This window comes from Podarcis tiliguerta, assembly GCF_965153285.1.
Source record: "Podarcis tiliguerta genome assembly, chromosome: 10".
Lineage (NCBI taxonomy): Eukaryota > Metazoa > Chordata > Lepidosauria > Squamata > Lacertidae > Podarcis > Podarcis tiliguerta.
This window is the reverse complement of record NC_139543.1, coordinates 24,764,881-24,780,103: the sequence shown is the minus strand read 5'-3', so window position 1 is coordinate 24,780,103 and position 15,223 is coordinate 24,764,881. Positions and strand designations below refer to the sequence as shown.

At 39.5% G+C, this 15,223-nt stretch overlaps 1 protein-coding gene and 1 long non-coding RNA gene across 37 annotated transcripts in view; one reads left to right on the top strand and one right to left on the bottom strand.

Moving 5' to 3' along the window:
• Positions 1 to 15,223, bottom strand: part of NRCAM (neuronal cell adhesion molecule) — a 138,045-nt gene that overhangs the window by 76,082 nt on the left and 46,740 nt on the right. For all 36 annotated transcript variants that reach the window (XR_014502069.1, XM_083399357.1, XM_083399381.1 and 33 more), the window contains exon 2: positions 8,463 to 8,545. The gene's annotated coding sequence lies outside the window, so the exon portion shown is untranslated. The remainder of the gene's footprint in view (positions 1 to 8,462; positions 8,546 to 15,223) is intronic.
• On the top strand, positions 56 to 7,152 carry LOC310658330. Its single transcript, XR_014502240.1, has 3 exons — positions 56 to 83; positions 4,606 to 4,711; positions 7,068 to 7,152. It is a non-coding gene; the product is annotated as an uncharacterized lncRNA (long non-coding RNA).

Sequence of the window (15,223 nt, the reverse complement as noted above, 5' to 3'; positions counted from 1 at the left end):
CAGGACCTAGCAATCACATGGTGTCACAATGATGCCAGGAGCTCCTAGCCGCCATCCCTGGGCAGTCAGAGATCATGTTGCTGGTAGGCTATCTGGGAATTCCCCTGGCTGGCCAGTCTGCTGGGCTTGATGGCCTGCCAAAACCTTAAGTTCAAGTGGGCCAATCTGAGGATTTTCTTGGCTATGATGAAAGTGCAGTTAATCACTGCACTGCCCTCCCCAAAGGAAAGTACTTGACTAAAAGCAGTACAGTGGTACCTCGGGTTACATACGCTTCAGGTTACAGACGCTTCAGGTTACAGACTCGGCTAACCCAGAAATAGTGCTTCAGGTTAAGAACTTTGCTTCAGGATGAGAACAGAAATCGTGCTCTGGCGGCGCGGCAGCAGCTGGAGGCCCCATTAGCTAAAGTGGTCTTCAGGTTAAGAACAGTTTCAGGTTAAGTACGGACCTCCGGAACGAATTAAGTACTTAACCCGAGGTACCACTGTACTTGACTGAAACAGACACACTTTATCCATACTACTAAAAAGAAGAGTGAAAGCAGCATTCCTCAGATGAAAATAGGGACATTTCTAACCCTCTCCCCCACAACTGACCCTCCTGGGCCCCTGTTTTTGAGGGCCCCCCCAGCATTTCCTGTCTGAAGAAGGATGAGCACACATGCCCTTCACTATCATGAGAAAACCCCTAAATCCCAATTTTATTTTATTTTATTCTTTGGTTAAAAAAAAAAAGTAAAGGTAAAGGACCCCTGACAGTTAAGTCCAGTTGCGAACGACTCTAGGGTTGCAGCGCTCATCTCGCTTTACTGGCCGAGGGAGCAGACGTTTGTCCGCAGTCAGTTTTTCTGGGACATGTGGCCAGCATGACTAAGCCGCTTCTGGCGAAACCAGAGCAGCACATAGAAATGCCATTTACCTTCCCGCCGGAGCGGTACCTATTTATCTACTTGCACTTTGACGTGCTTTTGAACTGCTAGGTTGGCAGGAGCAGAGCAACGGGAGCTCACCCCATTGCGGGGATTCAAACCGCCGACCTTCTGATCGGTAAGCCCTAGGCTCAGTGGTTTACACCACACTGCCAGCCAAGTAGATTTAGATAAAGAAGAGCACCCACCAAAAAATACTTTTTAGAAAGGGGCAAAATTAGACGTGGACACACAAAGCATTAGAAAAAATATCAACCAAGACTCCTTGCATTTGGCTCCGCTCCCTCTTTCCTCCTGCCCAGGGAGGCTCTGCCGTCTGCCTGCCCCTCAGAACCTGGTGCTTCACACTGGGCTAGACCTTGGTGGCTGCAGACTCTCCTCTCCTTGCCCACTCTCCAGCAGCTGCTCAAGGGAGAAGGCCAGAAGTGGTAGCCATGGAGAGGCAATGCGGTGTTCCCCCGCTACCACCGCTGCCACCATTGTCATCACTTGGGACAAGCACCGGCAAGCACCCCGAGTTCAGTGATAGTGGCACTAGTGGAGGAAGTAGGGACATTCGGGGACCAAATCAAAAGCCGGGGTGGCTTCTGTAATTCTGGACTGTCCCTAGGAAATTGGGACACTTGTGAGGGTATGGAACGGTTTCTAGGCCAAAGCAAATGTTTCCTTTTAAGTTATTATTTCCCATTGGTTAAACTGAATAATAAAACCTTTTATCCAGCCAGAGCCATTGAAGCCTTCGAGCTGATTAACTATTTAGCAAAAGGTTTCATTTCTTAACTAGATCCCATGCACAATTCAATAGTAACTCTTACAAGATGGAACTTTTCTTGCATTTCAATATCACTATTTTTACTGAGGTATGTAGATGACAAAATTGAAGTATTTGGCTGCCAAATAACTTTCATTTTAAAATAGCTTTTATTAAATCCTGCCAATTAAATGGATCTCTTAATAGACCTAGTTCATTAAGCGTTTGCATATTTTCAAACCTTTAAAGCCACATTTATTTTCAATAGATGTTTTGACACCAGAAAACCTATCATTTTTCAAAACATTTGTACTACTTTGACTCCTTTTAATAATATTTCGCAATCTATTGAATTCACTGACAGATGAATGGATGTGAGCATTTCATAATTTCAATGCTGAAACGTGTTTCCTCTTACAATGTTGAACAGCAAATAATTCATTCCAAAGTTGTAAGAGCCAGGAAACCACATGAATTGCCATCATTTTGGAAACTATGCACCATTTCTATTTGAGTATCCATTCTTTTGTCATTCAAGCACTGACGTTACACTATCCATTCATTCAGCAGGCTTTGGAAACTGCTACTAGTCATCAACATTCTAGTGAAGCAACAAAGCCTTGCAATATTACTAGACCATGTAAAATACAAAACAAAACACCGAGCTATTGAAAAGTGGTGTTAATGCCAGACAAATGACATTACTGAGTAAAGTTAATATATGAACCTGCTTACTCTTGGAAATTCTGTAAGGGTATATGAAGTCACAAGCATATGTACTTTGACAGTCGGGGTAAGATGTATCACTTTGATTTTATTCAAAGCTATGACTAAACTGGGGTCTGTTTGGCACCACAATATAATCAGTAAGAGCTTGATCAGCAGCCAACAAATTTGGATGAGATTGCAAAGTAAGTGTTTCACAACAAATCAGAAAGCTCTGAAGCAGCGAGGTTGCTTAACTGTGCCAAATTGATCCTTTATGAGCTTTGCCCTTGTGTTAGGATCTGCTGCTGGCAGCACAATATGCACCAGCAGCAAATCACTGTGTGCGAAAAAGGCTGAATAGCTCTTGCCAACTCATGGGATTTACCGGAGATAGGAGTATTTCAAAGGAGTAGACCTGTTTCATGTGTAATCATGTACATGTTAACAGTTGTCATAGCTCCCCAAAAGAACAAAAGATGCCAAAGTGAGTGAAAAATAAAGGTTATAGGAATTTTAAATGAGAGAATCAGTGAAGAGCTATTGTACTGGGAGACGACATGGTAGGTTTGTCATGGTAGGTTTTGCACTGAGACCTAAAGGAAAGGCCTATCCTATTTTTGAACCAGGCTAGCAAGCAAAGTTCTCACCTAGCAATGAAAGCATTTCTTATTTAAATAAGATGCAACATACTACACTTCATTACCCTGGCGCAAAGTGCAATCATGTTCATTATCCTCTAAACATAATGTGCTCCCCCCCTTACTCAGATGGCACATTAATAAAACACAAGTCCCTTGGTATCTGCTTTAAATTTAAGTGCATGGCAGTATCTTCAAATGAGATTTGCTATAGAACTCTGTTATCTGCAATTATTTCAGACATTTATGGGAAGTAATGATTTACAGTGCTGGTCTCACAAACTGAGGCAAAACAGGAAGGTGTTGTGCCTCCATCTGCCCCTCGGCAGAAGCCTTGCTTACTGGGGTCATGAGGTTTCTGCGTTCCAGCAACATATTGCAAGAGGTCTGTGAGTTCTTGCTAGAACCTGGAAGATGCAGGTGTTTCTCCCTGCATCCTTGCATCTTTGGAGGCAGGCAAGGTGTTCCCCCCACCACAGGAAAAGTGAAGACAAGCAGTGGCAGCAGCAAGATCTCGAAACAGTTACACAAGATCTCGCCAAAAGCTGCTGCTTCTCCTTGCTTCTTTGGTGGCAGGGGCTGGGGTGGTGGGTTGCTTGTAGGGGCACCACCATCAGAGGATTCTGCTGCAGTCTGCCTCATTGGCATGGCAGCTCTAGCCAATCTAGGGACTAGAGATCCCTTAGGCTGTTGGTGAGGAACCTTGGAGGAAAAGAACTATAGAAGTCAATGAACATTACTAACTTGAGTCCATTGATTTCAGTGCATCTACTCTGAGTATGACAGTTGGATGCAATGCTTAATCTCTAGTCCATTGTTTGAAGAATAGATATTACATATACTGGACAATTTCTACACCACACAGCAACTGCGAAGGTTACTGAAGTATTCATTTTGTTCTTTTATAAATGAACTAACAATTAGAGAGTAGTATGGTGAATAGCAATAGGTGTTCATGCCTTCTTTGCTCATTAAAATAAAAATGAAAAACATTTGCCAAAATTTAGCTTTTGAAGACATATTTCTTTCTCCAAGCGATAACTTGAGATTTAAAAATAAACCACTTAATCTCCCTGTTTATGTAGGCGTGCAGTAACATAACATAACATATTGATTGCTAAAATTAACTTGCTGCCAAAAAACCCCTGACAATAGCACAGTGCAAACAATTTGAATTGGATTTTTGCAAGCATGTAGCACGAATCCAATTTAAGCAGGTCCTGACTCACAAGGTGAATAAAAATGACAGGCCATGTGCCCTCTCCTTAATATCAATAAACTTCTCATGCATCATCTCCCTATTAAGTACCCTAAGGGTGGAAAACAACATGTTACAAAAAACATCCCAAGATCTGTATATATTCATTTCTAATTTTTACCAACATAGCTCTGTTTCTTTTACTATGAGTCCCCTAGAAACAATTTGTTCAGCCTTCCACAACATGCTGCCCTCCAGATGTTGACTACAACTCCCATCAGCCCTAGCACAAAATAGTACAAAATATCTGGAGGACACCAGACTGGCACAAGCTCATACAAGATATTGATTCAGCACTTTTTGTATTGGCTTTCAGCAGTTATCAAGATCTGCTACGAACTGATCTTTCTGTACATCTGAGGAAGACAACTTCCATCAACCCCAGTGAATCATCCCTGTTGGAGCTGATAGACTGGTCTGATAGGGTATATGAACCTCTTTTGACATATAAACTTACTATAGTGGAAGTAAATAAGTTCACTGATGAGCCCATGCAAGTTCTGCAGTGGCCATGTCATGCTAAGGGCCACAAAGAATCTGCCCACCCCTATGAGTTGTTTCACTGCCCTCCATGTAGATATACGGCCAACACAGTATGTTTCAAGCATGACAAACAGTAGGCGATATTCACCCTTAGTTTTGCTCTAATTGAGTTGGTTATTTCTCATATAAAGGCACACAAAGAAATGGTTAAAGGCTACACCATGAAACCATATACTGTACAGATAACAGTATGATAATAGTATGTAGTTTAGATTTGTGTCCTTTAACAATTGATGCTTTAAGTGAGGTGTGCTGTATAAACAAGAACATATTATGGTTTCTGGATTGGATTGTTGGAGATTTGTCATCCTCTGCATTTTTTTTACAAGAACTGATAGACATGGCACAACTATAAATCTTTTCAGATAAACTTATGGTGTGGCACATGTTGATCTATACTTGCTATTGTCTTAGCCATTTCAAATATATCAGGAGAACTCTTGAAAAATTGCATTACTTTCAGGCACTTTATAAACCCAGTAATCAAAAACAGTGATGCTTAAGGAAAACCATTTCTCTCCCTCCAACTTCAACCAATATCCTATATTCTTTGCATTCTATTATAATCCAACCTACTTGTCTTTTTTGCTTATGTAAGCTGATCAGAAGGATAGTGCACTATCAAAAGCTTTTTCTAAAATCCAGATTAATTATGTTCACTGTTTCTCATGTCTTTGGCACGTAAGCTCTGTAAAAACTAAAACCCGGGGGGTGGGGCGGGTAGGAGCAAGATGTCTTCAGATGGTAACTTATCAGCTACTCACCCACAGAAGTATGGGCTTTCATTCAGAGGGCCTTCTTGGTGGTGGCGCCCACCCTGTGGAATGCCCTCCTACCAGATGTCAAGGAAATAAACAACTATTTGACTTTTAGAAGACATCTGAAGGCAGCCCTGTTTAGGGAAGTTTTTAATGTTTGAAGCTTTATTCTGTTTAATATTCTGTTGGAAGCCGCCCAGAGTGGCTGAGGAAACCCAGCCAGATGGGTGGGGTATAAATGCTATATTATTATTATTATTATTATTATTATTATTATTATTATTATTACTATTCAATAGCTAATCCAATTATTCCCTTTACTTGGCATGGAGAGTAGATCCATAGCCTATCTTTGTATGACATGCCTTTGCCTGCCAAAATTAAGGCATGTTTTTGTTAGCTAACTACTTTCACCTGCTACAGCTGATCCTAGGGGGTGGGATCAAGACCAAGCCCAAACTGTAATCCATTGTTTGCTATTTGGGAGGAGATAGGTTGCACTGAGCAGAAAGCTAATAAGTCATGGGGAAGAGAAGACAGAGTTGAGGTTCAAAGTGAAGAAGCTGGGCCCTGAACAGTTAGCTTCTAAGTCTTCTGCCATTTTATAATATTTATGAACTTCATCTTGGTACAGTTGGGATCATAACTGAACTTCCTCCCCACATTAAAATATTTCTGGGATACACGGAAGATAGAAATGAGAAGAGGGACTTCCCATTGCAAATGATCATTGCTGGCTATCAATATCCTACACCAACCTTACCATGTCCTTCTCATTTTCATGATTTTCTTCTTAAGGGATATTCTTCTATAGCCTTTCAGATCTATGAATTAATTTAAACAAGGCTTGTAAAAAACAAAGCACTTGGAGACCTGAGTATCTCATGCCAAAGTGCCACTTTAAAATACCATTTATCTAATGTGATTGCGTACTAAACCAAAGCCCTATATGGCTCAAAACAATCACAACACTAAGTCCTTTCCCATTTGTGTGAAATATGATGTAGCCCTGCTGCAAATAAATAGGTTGCTTATTTTGCAGTGGATTTCTTAGCTGATCTGCCTTAGCCAGTGCCGGATTTACGTATACTGGAAACTAAACAAGCTATAGCTTAGGGCCCAACTCTCTTGGGGGCCCCCAAAAAATGTAAAGAAAAAAAAACCTGGGTGTACATTTCCAAAATATGATAAAAAACAAATAAAATAAAACCTACATACAGCAACAGTGTTTTGTGTTGTGTAGGCTCATGTGATGTAAGTAATGGGCCCCGCCTTGCTATATAAAGGGCCCCATTACCTTCAGTAGCTTACGGCCTCATCAAACCTAAATCCGGCCCTGGCTCTAGCAGTTGAGGATCAGAAAACCCAGAAAAAGCTGGTGGACTATTCCATAGAACAATACCAAGACAGACATTGGTTAAAAAAACCCAGATGGTTTATCGTCCCCTGTAAAAATAAACCATCTCAATTTTTTCTACAGATCTCTTCTGGGGTGAAATTCCTTCCAAGCCCCCAAACTGAATGATCAATTAAATATGATCAACATATTACTCTCTTGGTGCTGGTGCTGGTGCTGGTGCTGGTAAGGATTTTAATCTATGATCAGTTTCTTCCATTGTTTCCTAAGCCTCAGAGATAGAAAAGCAGGCAAGGGGGATAAAGTCTTCAGTATAAATATTTTATTTAAATAAAAACCACGTAAAACATTTCTTTCCAAGCAACAGTTTCTTTCCAAGAGCAGTGCCTAGTACATATAAAAGGCACAAGGGAAGAGGGGCAAACACCAGATAAATGTGAATTATTTACCAATTCAGCATGTTGCTATGAGTTCTCAGTAACTTGCAAGATATGCCTAGTAATGTTGTAGTTAATGGACAGAGGCTTACATAAAATTACCATCTTCATCCAGTATGTAAAATAAGTTGGCTGATTTTATTGTCAAAGGACTACTGAAAACAGAGAGCAGTTTATGAAAACTTGCAAAAGCCATATCACATTTCCCCTGCACATCCTGTTTTTGTGCAAAAATGATACATCAGAAACAGCCTTTTTGTATCTTCATCACACAACAAATGCACAACAATTCCTGGATGGAAGAAAATACAAACAGTGTACTTTGGATACAAAACTGTTGTATCGAAAAAGGTTTTCTTACAATGAAGCAGTTCTTTGAAATAAAGGGATGCCTTCAAACAGAAGGCTGTCCTAAAGTAAGACACATAGCCACCCCAATTTGCCAGACAACATCTATCACTTCCTCTACTATCAATTTCTAGCTGGCAAAAGTTAACACCAGCTTCCACTGATCTTATACAACAGAGATTCTATTAATGTTATGCTAGGAGCAAAAGAACCTTTCTGCCTCAAAAACATGTGTTGAAAAAGCATTCTTCTTTCTTAAGCAATTCAGGAGTCACATTCACAACCTCCTAAAACAGACAGTTAGATTAAAATGAGAAGACACAGATGGTGATCAGGTAAGTCTTGGTCTTTCCACATGTTTTTCAATCCAATGCCCTGTTACCTGACAGACACAAGTTGCTCTGACACATCCAAACCAAGTAGTCTGTGCTATCTCAACCTGACTTACTAGATGCCCAAATCCCTTCAAATAGACCCAATTTGACTCAGGACTCAGGCAAAGCCGGTCACAGCCTCATAAAAACCCCTGCTGCACCAGTGGCAGGGCCCACTGCCAGTAGAAACAAGCATAGGACCACTAACCATGTCACAAAGTTCTGAACAAAAAATGTCTTATGCCTCCAAATCTTAAATAAAAAAGCAGAAAAGGGCCATCCAATTTCTCCTACAAGATGTCCAAGAATTTCTCAATAACCTACATCCCAGAAATTAGACAAAATAAGAATGATTTTACCTTCGTTTAATGCTTGGCTTTGATGAGTCAGTTTGAGTTTGATCACCTCTTTTTCACCCTTGGTCTTCAAGAAATGATTGGAACTGAAATAGAAGGACAGTATGATTTTTTATATTGTTCATTGCATCTTTTAAACCGTACATACTATTTTGCTGGGAGTTGCTGTACTGAGGCAATAGCTCCCAGCATCTGCTATGTTTGCAGTAAATGTTTGTTTTTCCCCTCTTCTAGTGCTACTGTTAACTGGAATGTGGCCCTGCTCAAGCTGAAAGAAGTTCTCAATTCCAATTAAATGTATCCCTTTGCTGTTGACAGCATGCTGGTAACAGGTTGTGATTTAGCATTCAGTTTTATCTCTATGCCTTCACATGCTACAAGTATGGTGCTCTTATTCAAGTAGGTAATACACATTTTTAGACTGAGGATTGTGCTAATTAAACAGTACCTAATACAGTCGTACCTTGGTTTTCGAACAGTTTAGTTCTTGAATGTTTTGGCTCCCGAACATCACAACCTGGAAGTGACTGTTCTGGTTTGCAAACTATTGTTGGAAGCCGACCCTCCGGTGGGGCTTCCGTGGCTTCTGATTGGCTGCAGTAGCTTCCTGCAGCCAATCAGAAGCCATGCTTTGGTTTTCGAACATTCTGGAAGTCGAACGGACTTCTGGAACGGATTCCGTTCGACTTCCAAGGTATGACTGTATTGCAAGGTGAAACTATGTGGACTCAGAACCACTTTTGGCATTGCCAGTTCAAACTATGCAAGCTATGTCAGTTCAAACTCCCACCCTGCCTCCCAAAAGGGACTGCAGCGTCATTGTCTTAGGTGGGTATTGAGAGTAGAAAGCTTGAGAATCCCTGCCTTAAAAAGTTGAAGATGATACAGTTACAAACCATAATAGGGGAAAAGATGCCAACAGAAAGCAAAGTATTTTATCCTTTCCTGAATTTAGCACAAGTTAACTGAGGATTAACTGGATAGCAACCATTATACAATAGGTTAGTACTCTATCGTTAGTCATAGTTAAATACAGTGGACCCTCTGGATACGTATTTAATTTGTTCCGGGTGTACACATTTTTTTTTTTAAAAAAAAAGCATGCTCACACAGACAACAGCAACTCTGCATAGACTTATATAACACTTACTGTCAATAGTGTAAAAAGGAATGCTTAAATTGCTGAATTGTTCAGATTTTAACTGCTTGGTTATATCTATCAAGACAAAATATATAATGCTGTCGTGAGATAGATACGAATCTCAAAACCCACATTACATTGTGGTTCTTGATGTATGAATATTTATTAATCCCAAGTATCATGCTTTTATCGTATGCTAGACTTAAATACAATGGGTTATACAGTGGTACCTCGGGTTACATACGCTTCAGGTTACAGACTCTGCTAACCCAGAAATAGTGCTCCGACGGTGCGGCGGCAGCAGGAGGCCCCATTAGCTAAAGTGGTGCTTCAGGTTAAGAACAGTTTCAGGTTAAGAACGGACATCCGGAACGAATTAAGTACTTAACCTGAGGTACTGTACTGTACTAAATCATAGAGTAGACCCACTTAAATCAATGGACTTTATTAACTTTGTTAGACATAAAGTTAAGCAGCAATCCTAACTCCACTTACCTAGGTGTGAACCCCACTGAATTCAATGGTACTCACACTGGAATACACGTGGTTAGAAATGGAGCCTTAGCAAGCTAGTATGAACTATTTATTTTAATGAGTCTACTGTTCATATGATTTGGATACAACACATTTGTTACAAGCAGATTTCTCAGTGATTTCACTTTTGTTTAATAGCAGGCACGTTCATTTTCAGCTTTGGGGTTCTATAGCATAAGAAGGGCTCCTAATGTAACTATGTCCCATCAATCTTGCACAAAAAAACAGTCTGCACAAAACATGATTATCTACTGCAAGTATATCAGCTTAACATAAAATTAAAAATTCTGATAGGTTTTTTCAAATAATAGTATAGTTCAAAACATGAGCAGTTGTAAATAAGAATGTATTATACAAATAATGTTACAAGTCAACAGTGGAACAACAGTAAACAGAAAATGTTGACATACTTGCTTCTGGTTTAATGAAGCTGTAACAACAAAACCACAACTGAGTTTTGTGCTTTCTAGTGCATGAAAATAGTATATTAATTAAAATATGTTATGAAGATTCGCATTAGGTATAAAATTCAATGAAATTTCAGATATGTAAAATGTTGGTAAATGTGTAACTGGAAGGAAAATAATTGCCTGTGTAAAATATATTTAGAAAGTCAAGTGAATGAGATATGAACAAAAATACAAAAATCAATATTGAAAGAAACTTTTCCTTTTCTCATCAGCCAATATTAGAACTTAAATAGATATTCCAACATACAAAGTAAGTTTCTTTCTGCATAGAAGAGAACAGGAACTTTGCTAATGAACTTTGGTGGTCCAGAATTGTTTTTCATTTGCTTTTGGAATTTATAAAGATAGCATGCCCATACCTTTATATGAACTTCATGTAATATAAAGGTGCCAGTTTCAACCCCCAGTAAAGCACTGAATTAATTAGATCCAATTTAGTTTCGTCTTCACATTTTTAAAACATCTATTTCAACACAGTTAGCAAAACTGATGAACTGGTGCAAAACAAAATTTTGTTAACTACTTAGTATTAACTAGATGTACCAGTAATACCTTCAAAACAATTCTGTATGGTACCTTATGAATGCACTTTTGTTCTGCTTTTCATCTCCAGGATATAGAAGTTAAAACTTTGATTAAGAAGTCTTCCTCTCATAGCAATCCTGCTAATAAATCCCTGTGCTGCTGAATCCTGCTGCTGCTAAAGAGGTACCAAAAAAAGAGAGCTGCCTTTAAAGAGCCAATCACATCCTTTTGGACCTCCCAAGCTTCACTGTGCAATCAGCAAGGGCTTTGTAGCTATACAATAGGGGTTAAATACTTCCCTGTATTTATTTAAAAGCAAGAAAATCTGCTTAGTTGCTTGAACCTCTTACTTATTCAGAATATGGTTCTATTATATTTAATAGCAGACATTTGTTGCAGAAAGTAGCATTACTATAACTCCTGATTCTCAGAGTTATAAGAGTTAAGTACCAGGATTCCCTTAAGGTCTTGCCTCTACCCTGCATATGCCCTTATATTTACTGTTCTTTGACTTTTTATTTCTATGCTCTGATATGATTTTTGACCTAGCAATCTGCCACAGCATTTGATAATCAGACTAGTAGTACTCAGTGCCGATCAGATAAACATGGTAACTCCACAGAAACAATCTCTTTATGGTGACAAAGAAGTCTTTCAACTCAGGAAAAGAAAAATGTTCTGAAAGTCAGGTTTGGTTAGAATAGATTACCACATTATGCACAAGGCTGATACACCAGATTTATCACTTTATCCTCATTTACTTTTCAAGCAATTGCCTTGACACAATTAGTCAAGAACAATGATGCCTTTCAAACTTTCCCCTTGTGGAAAAATATGACATCTATAAATACAATATATCTCTTTGCTGACAAGCACACAATGTGGCTCTAGAAAAATCCGACTAAAAATGTTTCCCTTGCTGTTTTGCATGCTCAAAACAATAAGAAATGCTCCTTTGATGCCCACTTAGTTTCCCCAAAGACCTGTTCAGAAACTTCACAAAAGTACAATCACCATGTAACATAATCTACTTCAAAGCATATTGTCAAAGAAGCCTAACACTAAGTGCAGTCTCATGACCTCTCACACTTAACAAAGCTGAGAGTGAGAGTGTCTTAACCAAAGCTATTCTAGATGTCTGTTATCACTAGTCCTAGGGCTTGGTAGGTAACATTATATATTTTAAACACAAAGTTACTTTTTGTAATAATTATTCTTACATTTTCATTTCATTTCATTTTTTGTTACAACTTCATTTAGCTATTTCAATAGGCATATACGTGTCAATACCTTTTAACAGCACCTGCCTGTTCAATAGCTAAATGATTTGTATACTATAAATTAAGCATGCCATGAAGTTAATATTAGTACAACACCTGCAAAATTTCTAAGGTGATAATCTAGCCCAAAATAAACATGCATAGATTTAACTAGTTTGAATGGAAATCATTAAGTAGTGTAAATACTTAACGCTCCCACTGAAATCTACATTAGTCTTTAGAGTTTTGCCCTGGCTGATGTTATCATGACTTGTTGTAGTCTAATTGTCCCTCTGTTTTCTTCTCTCTACATCCTCTCACAACCTGCTTCATATACAAATGAATTGAAAACTGTATTTTGAAGGAAATTTCTAAGATTTTATTCTGAACAATGACAGTTTTCCGTTCTTTAGACATGAATAGGAGAAGGACAGGTCTGATTCTGTAGCTTGATTGACCAAGTCTAATCAGAATTATTTCTGCACACTGCTTCACTACAGCGGTAGCCCCATTAAACACTAAATGCTTCTGGAACCCGTCCCCCTTTCGCCTCCTACTGTGACCCATTACTTTTCAAACAGTAGCTACCCAGTGGGCTACTCAAAACATCCAAGGGAGGAAGGCACTGTGGTAAACAATAATCTCAAAACCCACACCAAAATCTGTCATTTGGGTTTTGGGGATGGCAACTATCCAGAGCCAAACAAATGATTTGTGATAGAATTATTTTTTTCTTTTTTTTAAGCCGTCAAACTACTCTTACTTTGCAAACCAATACTCTTGGTCATGTCTAAGCACTCACCTGTACAACGGTTTTATATCTATTTTCAGAATCAAGATGACCTAAGCTAGGTGAAATCACAATTGAAAAAAGCTCTTCCATTTTTATAAAAAATTATTGTGCGAATTTCAAACAAATTCATTTAACTAACAGATTAACCTTAATTACACTTTGCTCAATGGGATGTCCCACTGATTTCAAATGAAATTTACTTCTAAGTGACTGTGTATACTGAACTGCAGCCTAATATGATTTGCATAATGCAATCTAAACATTTTTGTTTCGTTCAAAACCACTTGATGAAAACTATTGATTGTTACCACTGAGGTTTTTATTGTTCTTGTCTGAGGCCCAGGGGAGGAGCCTTGTTAGAATAAAGATATAAACTCAAACAAAAATACAGCCACTCCAGTTACATAAGATGTCAGGGTAGCTCAGATAAACCTGGGAAATTGAAAAAAAAAAAACAAAAGTTCGAAAACTTTTTGCACTCTACACTGATCTTTCAAGGATTGTGTACTTATCAACTATGCTTGCAAAACTATTTCTACATGTTTCATTATTACCAAAGCCCTTCCAACACAAGATAACGCTGGCACCAGACATGCAGCTCTGACAGACTCACAGCCCATGAGATGTGCCACTGTGGCAGCGGTGGCCAATCTGACCTGATGCTATGCACTAGTATGCAGTAACGCAGGTCCCATATGGACAGGCATGGCCATTTCTCCCATGGCTGTTTCACCCATTAAGTACTTGGCTGTTGGAAGCCCAGGGCATTCTTTGCATGACAGCATAAATCTAGCAGGCCCCTAGTGAGACCTATTGGCTGGCTTAACCCTCCAAGGCCCAGGACAAGTGTACCTAGCCCACCCCGCTGCATGAGCCTGGGTGTGGGCAGCTACAAATGGAAAGAGGTGAACATTTAGATACAGAGGACTCAACCATGTAAGTCAAATCAGAACTTTGAATTGGGCCTGGAAATGGACCAGGAGCCAATGAATGTGAATGTGAAGAAGAACCAAATCCCAGTGTTTGGGTGTCTTATTCTGTGCTGTAACCGACGTCTCCAGACCTTCTTCAAAATGCAGTCACACATGTACAATGGGTCAGAGTTATCATACTGGCAGACAAGAACAGGGGTTACTGAAGGCAGGTTGACATGCAGATAGGGAACTCTTCCACACAGCAGTTTTTGTGGACTTGTTGCTGCTCCAGCAAGCAAGTTTTTTGCAGTTTCCACACACCATGGTCTTCAACCAAATGTTATTCCATAGTTCTGCCTCGACATCCAGATTTACGTTTTTGTTTTACTTAACTATAAATCTGGATTAAATGGGAAAATAATATGGACATCATTTTGAATAGTAGATGCCATACATAACTTGTGAGCGTAAACAGCAGACTCTACAAAAAGCTCTTAGGTGAAAGTCCCCAGAGTCATACTTGAGATACCACCTTAAGCTCTGTGCCACAAAGGTTATTTGAATTTCTAATGATGGGGATGGACCCCGAAACACCCGCCAGCTACAAACCTGATCCTCTAGAGCAGGGTTTCCCAAACCTGTGTCTCCAGCTGTTGTTGAACTACAACTCCCATCATCCCTAGCTAGCAGGACCAGTGGTCAGAGATGATGAGAATTGTAGTCCAACAATAGCTCAAGACCCAAGTTTGAGAAACCCTGTTCTACAGCGAGTGCACCCACGTATCGAAAAAGTATCACTCATATGAGCAAACGAACGATCTCCTAACAGTGTCTCTGCCTTTCTGGACTGAACTTCTGTTTTTTACTCATCCTGCCCATTGTCACAGCTAAGCACCAATTTACCATTCCTATAACCTTATCTTGGTTAGATGAAAAGGAGAGTAGAGCTACATGCTACCAGCATATTCATGAAATGCACCCCAAATCCCGAGATTATCTGACTCAGCAGTTTCACTTAGATGTTAAGCAGCATGGGGATAAGACTGGACCTTTGGAGCGTCATAGCACAATTGCCACAGCAACTGCAGAAATTCCCCAGTACAACCCTCTCAAGACAGTCATCCCAGA